This window comes from Trachurus japonicus, chromosome 4 (assembly GCF_045865225.1).
Source record: "Trachurus japonicus isolate A0001 chromosome 4, Traja_1.0".
NCBI lineage: Eukaryota > Metazoa > Chordata > Actinopteri > Carangiformes > Carangidae > Trachurus > Trachurus japonicus.
The window spans coordinates 33,871,932-33,878,243 of NC_140910.1; positions in this window are offsets into that span (position 1 = coordinate 33,871,932).

Sequence of the window (6,312 nt, forward strand, 5' to 3'; positions counted from 1 at the left end):
ACATCTACCTTTATACTGTATGGAGCTTTAACACAAACATCTACCTTTATACTGTATGGAGCTTTAACACAAACATCTACCTTTATACTGTATGGAGCTTTAATACAAACATCTACCTTTATACTGTATGGAGCTTTAACACAAACATCTACCTTTATACTGTATGGAGCTTTAATACAAACATCTACCTTTATACTGTATGGAGCTTTAACACAAACATCTACCTTTATACTGTATGGAGCTTTAATACAAACATCTACCTTTATACTGAAGGAGCTTTAATACAAACATCTACCTTTATTTTAAAGGAGCTTTAACTTCACTTTTCCTCCATCGACCTGTCGTTCTTCTTAAATGAGTTTGAACTTTGGCAGCAGAACCTGACAGGAAGTGAAGGTGTGCGACCCGGTGTGTGAAACGTCCTCGTGCGCGGTGTGTGTGTGTGTGTGTGTGTAATCAGAGCAGCGTGTTAATCAGCCGGTAGAGGCGAAGGCAGACGACCTTCCAACTCTTCTGACAGATCGTATTAATCTGAGACGACGTCCAGACGTTAATGAAACTCCTCCACATCCAGATAAAACATCCACATCCAGAACAACAAGTCTTCATGTGTGTGCACTGCAAAAACTCCAAATCTTACCAAGAATATTTGTCTTATTTCTAGTCAAAATGTAATTTCTAGTCAAAACAAATCTCATTATACTAAAAATAAGACTCATCACATAAAAAGTAGCTTGTTTTTAGACACTTTTTACTTCTTTCAAGCAGATTTTCACTTGAAATAAGTAGAAAAATCTGATAGTGGAGCAAGTTTTTCTTCCTTATTACTGTACAAGCACAAAAAACTTGCTTTCACTGGCAGATTTTTCTACTTATTTCAAATGAAAATATGCTTGAAACAAGTGAAAATGATCTAAAAACAAGTTCATTTTTAGGTGATGAGTCTTATTTTAAGTGAAAAGAGATTAGTTTTGACTAGAAATGAGACATTTTGACAAGAAATAAGACAAATATTCTTGGAAAGATGTAGAGTTTTTGCAGTGTGTGCGTGTGCTTCGTCCTCAAATGTAAAGAAGAGTTTTCTTGTTTTTAATGTACCGATGATGTTTGATGTGTTTTATACTTTTTGCCTGTAACATTGCAGATGAACAGATTTGTGTTTTTATATCGACTTCTTCTCTTTGTGTTGCTTCACTTCACTTCACTCAACAACAACAACAACAACAACACTCTCGGGCATATGGATGTAGTTTTTATGATGATGATTTTTAAACGTTCTTTTCATTTCATTTATAATGTTTTTCATCCTTCGCTCCAAACGAAGTCTAATGGGATTAGAGAGCGGGGTAATCACCGATGGCTATTACAATCAAGGCTGCAGCAAATCCTGCAGCTCCACAGTCCAACACCCTGACGGGGACCCTGAACGCACCGCCACATAATTGAGATCCTCTCAAATCATTATCGTAATTCTCCTAAGTATTATTACTGTTATTATTTTTCTTTTTTTTAGACTAACAGTAGAAGCAGCACATTGTTTTAGGGCTAATGACTTTCAGCTGGGCCCCTGAGGTAGGTGGATGTGTGTGTGTGTGTGTGTGTGTGTGATTACTTCCTGGTTTTGACAGACAGTGCCTGCTTTCATATCTGCCCTGGCTTCGTTTCAGGCCTGTCAGATGTCGTCTGCATAAAACACATCCAGGAGTCGCCTCAAATATTCGGCGTTTGCGTGCGTAAGTAAGCGAGCGCCTCGACAGGAGCGGGAGAGAGAGTGCCGAGTGTTTTTTTTTTTTAAATGAAAGGACAGTTTGTGAATGAATGAGGACAAACTGGTACAAAGTCATCAAAGTGCTGCCGAGCGGCGCGATGGCGTGAGATGATGATACAACGTTTCTCTCTCCTCAGAATGACTCTTTTGAGATGTGAATAGACCAAACACATTTTCCACATCCCGTATGAATTAAAGATCAAAATGCCCCAAAGTTAAACTCGTAGGTATTTTTTCTTCCCCTCCCCTCCTCCTCCTCTCTTCCAGCAAATAGCAGCCAAATGTGCTGTCACCTTTTCATGAGCGGTTAGCGTCGCTGACAGTCAGGCCGATCGTTTCTAATACAGCTCAATGTCCCGCGCAGCTGCTCGCCAGCGGTTTGAATACATTAGCGGCCGTAACGCTAATTTGTCCAGTCACATCAGCAGCAGCAGCAGGGACGGACCAACGCCCCAACGAGGGGGGGGGGGGGAGTGGTGTAGTCTAGTGGGTAAACTGCTTTTTAGGTGGGTAAACCGTTCAGGTTCTCAAACTTTTCTACATCAAGGACCCAAAATTGACACAAATTAGACCACAGATTGCCCCCCATTGGACAAAACACCAGAAATACACAAACAATCAATGTACGTTTAAAGCTATCAGTAAGGTGAATGTTTGTGTTAATAAGTCTTAAATAGTTGTATCTTCCGACAGCAATCACTTCTATAGAGTGTTTGGTCTGAAACACGGGTCTGTCAGTCACTCTGCTCTGCTCTGAGCCCAGGAGAAAACTTTCCTTGTATCCTACAACCTTTATCCAATGAGGAGAGAGAACGGCATAAAAAAGTGGTAAGATATCAAAAAAATTAACAAAAAAGTTTAACATTTTTTAGAAAAAAGTGATAAAATTTAGCTTTTTTTTTTTTTTTTTTTGAAAAATGTGGTAAAAATTCTCAAAAAAGTGCTAAAATTAAAAAAAAAATTAAGTCAAACAATAATAAAAAACAAGTGGTAAAAGTAAAAATAGTATATAGTCAATAGTTTAAAAAAAAAATTGAGAAGAAACTGGTAAAATATCTCAAGAATTCTAGAAAAAGTGGTAAAATTTCTCAAAAAACTATAGAAAAATGTGGTGAAATTTCTCCAAAAAAAGGGGGGCGAACAATAATACAAAAAGGGGTAACATTTCTTTTAAAAAATTGTAAAAAGTAGAAAAGAAACATTGAGAAGAAACTGGTAAAATTTCTCAAAAAAATTCTAGGAAAAGTGGTAAAAATTAAATAAATTTAAAAAACTTTATATGAGGCCCGACACAAAAACGTCCATAAAACTACACAACAACCCTTTAATATTCCTCCACACTGCTTGTCCACTGCAATCCAAGTGTCCTGAAGGGAGATTTAGGCTGTAAAAATGTCCTAAATGACGTTGTTTCGAATAAACTCTGGACTAACGTTAAAGGGATAGTTCAACATTTTGGCAAATTGGCCCATTGCCATAATCCCTATAGTCATAGCAGTAGGTTCGTTACCTTTATTTGTCGGTGCAAGCTGTTTTTAGAACGGCGGAGCAGAGCCGTGAGCTGCTCAGAGCTACGCTACGGAGGCTCATTATGGGATTTCTTGGTTTCCCTCATCAAACTCATCAAATACACAATCCAACAACTCCACAACGCTCTGGTGGACAAGTTGTGAGCTGCACATTCACCACGCTATGAGATAATAACACAACGTTACCACACAGAGTTGTTTTAGAGGGAAATACATGCAAAACCACTGATGCGCGTTGCCTTCAGGGACAGTTTTTCATCAACAGTCTCTGTATTTCCCTCTAAAACAGAGTTACTATCTCTGAGGAACAGAGGAGACCGAGATGTCACGTCCACTGTCCTTCTCCTTCTTGGTGTTTTAATGGAGGATATTTTTTGGTCCTGAGAAGACGGCGGTGACCTCTGACCTTCGTGTGTGTGTGTGTGTGTGTGTCGCCGCTCCACAGCCAGCATCATCATCATCATCATCATCATCATCATGAAGTCGACGTGGATCTTCATCATCTGATCTGGTCTGGTTTCCTGAGCTGCAGTGAACGCCTCGTCCTCTTGGGGCTGCTGATGGGACTTCATCTTTCTATTTCACCTTCTTCTTTTTTACATTCTGTTCTTGTGGCGGAGATGTTTCCGCCCTCGTGTGTGTGTGTGTGTGTGTGTGTGTGTGTGTGAGGACGGTGAGCGGTCCAGGAAGCAACATCCCCAAACAGAGAGAGTCTTTGTGACTTGACAGAAACCTCAGTGAGGAACGAAGCTCCAGACCAGAGGAATGTGCTTTCTCCTCATCTCCACTTCTAAATGCTAAATCGTGGCAGTGGTTCAGTCTAATGTTTTGTATTGTAGTGGGTAAACTGCTTTTTACTGTAGGTGGTAAACTGTTCATACTTGGACCAAATTAAACCGTGGACCCCCATTGGATAAAATTTTGAAGCAAACACCAGAAATACACAAACAATCAATGTACGTTTACATTTCTGGGGGGAAAAAAGTGGTACATTTTCTCAAAAAAAGTTGAAATATTTCTAGAAAAAAGTGGTAAAACTTCTTTAAAAAAAGAAATTGAGAAAAAAACAGTAAAATTTCTCAAAAGAATTCTAGAAAAATTTCAACATTTCTCTCTCTCGAAAAAAGGGCCAAACAATAATACAAAAAGGGGTAAAATTTCTTGAAAAAAAAAAAGAAAAATTGAGAAGAAACTGGTAAAGTTTCTTGAAAAAATTCTAGGAAAAGTGGTTAAAATTAAAAAAAAAAAAAAAAAAAGTCAAACAATAATTTAAAAAGTAATAAAATTTCTGAAAAAAAGTTGAAATATTTCTAGAAAAAAGTGGTAAAATTTCTTTTTAAAAAAATAGTAAAAGGTTTTTTTGAAAAATTGAGAAAAAAATAGTAAAATTTCTCAAAAGAATTCTAGAAAAATGTGGCAACATTTCTCTCTCTCTCAAAAAAGGGCCAAACAATAATACAAAAAGGGGTAAAATTTCTTGAAAAAAAAAACAAGTAAAAAGAAAAATGGAGAAGAAACTGGTCAACTTTCTCAAAAAATTCTAGTAAAAGTGGTAAAAATTTCTAAAAAAACAAAAAAACAAAATAAAAGGTTCTCAAACTTTTTTACATCAAGGACCCCAGAATTGACACAAATTAGACCACGGACACCCATTGGACAAAATTTTGAAGCAAACACCAGAAATACACAAACAATCAATGTACGTTTACATTGATTAGGCGTACATTTTTGAAAGATTATAGAGACATTTCTGGAGAAAAAAAATGGTACAATTTCTCAAAAAAAGTTGAAATATTTCTAGAAAAAAGTGATAAAATTTCTTTTAAAAAAATAGTAAAAAGTTTTTTGGGAAAAATTGAGAAAAAAAATAGTAAAATTTCTTCAAAGAATTCTAGAAAAATGTGGCAACATTTCTCTCTCGAAAAAAAAATGGGCCAAACAATAATACAAAAAGGGGTAAAAATTTCTTGAAAAAAAAAAAAAAAGTAAAAAAGAAAAATTGAGAAGAAACTGGTAAAATTTCTTGAAAAGATTCTAGGAAAAGTGGTTAAAATTTCTAAAAAAATAAAAAAATAAAAAGTCAAACAATAATTTAAAAAGTGATAAAATTGGTTCTCAAACTTTTTTACATCAAGGACCCCAGAATTGACACAAATTAGACCACGGACCCCCATTGGACAAAACACCAGAAATACACAAACAATCAATGTACGTTCAAATTAGGCCAGGGTTTCCTCTACATGTAATTGATCGTGGCGCACCGCCACGGCAAAATAAAAGCCGCCACACCTTCAGAATGATGATTTTTAAAAATTTTTTATTAATGTTAAAACAATGTAAAGCAGGTTTTCCACTAGGGGTAGCACAGACTAGTCCCCTGCAACACAATGACGTTTTGAGCTTGACGTCGACTAGTCGCTGATCATGTAACAGTAGGCTACAAGAGTAGCGGCTTGAAACAACAGCTGAGTGCGCTGAATGAAAAAAATACAGCGCCGTCAAGCTGGATAGAACCAGATCGTACCAGACAGAGGGTCGGGCACTTTTGCACCTGTAGCCTATGTTACAAAAAAACAAACTGATTTACAGCTTGTTGTTTACAAAGCTGCTGTTCTGTGGACTAATTTCTGTGCATGAGCGTCTGTCAGTGAATACAGATTGTTGCAAAGCATTTCCCTCCTCCTGGGATTTTAGTTATGATGGGAAAAATATGAATGATGTCATCAGCGACTAGTCGACGATCCGGTCTTATGCGCACCCCCCCCCCCCGTCGATCAGACCACCGTCGCCGCCACTCTTTAAAAAAATCCTGGAGGAAACACTGTAGGCGTACATTTTTGAAAGATTATAAAGACATTTCTGGAAAAAAAAATGGTACAATTTCTCCAAAAAAGTTGAAATATTTCTGAAAAAAAAGTTAAAGGGACAACGAGGAGTTTCTATTTGGTTATAAAAAAGTCTCATATGAATGTGGATGAATCTACGTTACCACTTGTTAATGGTCCATTTTAGATA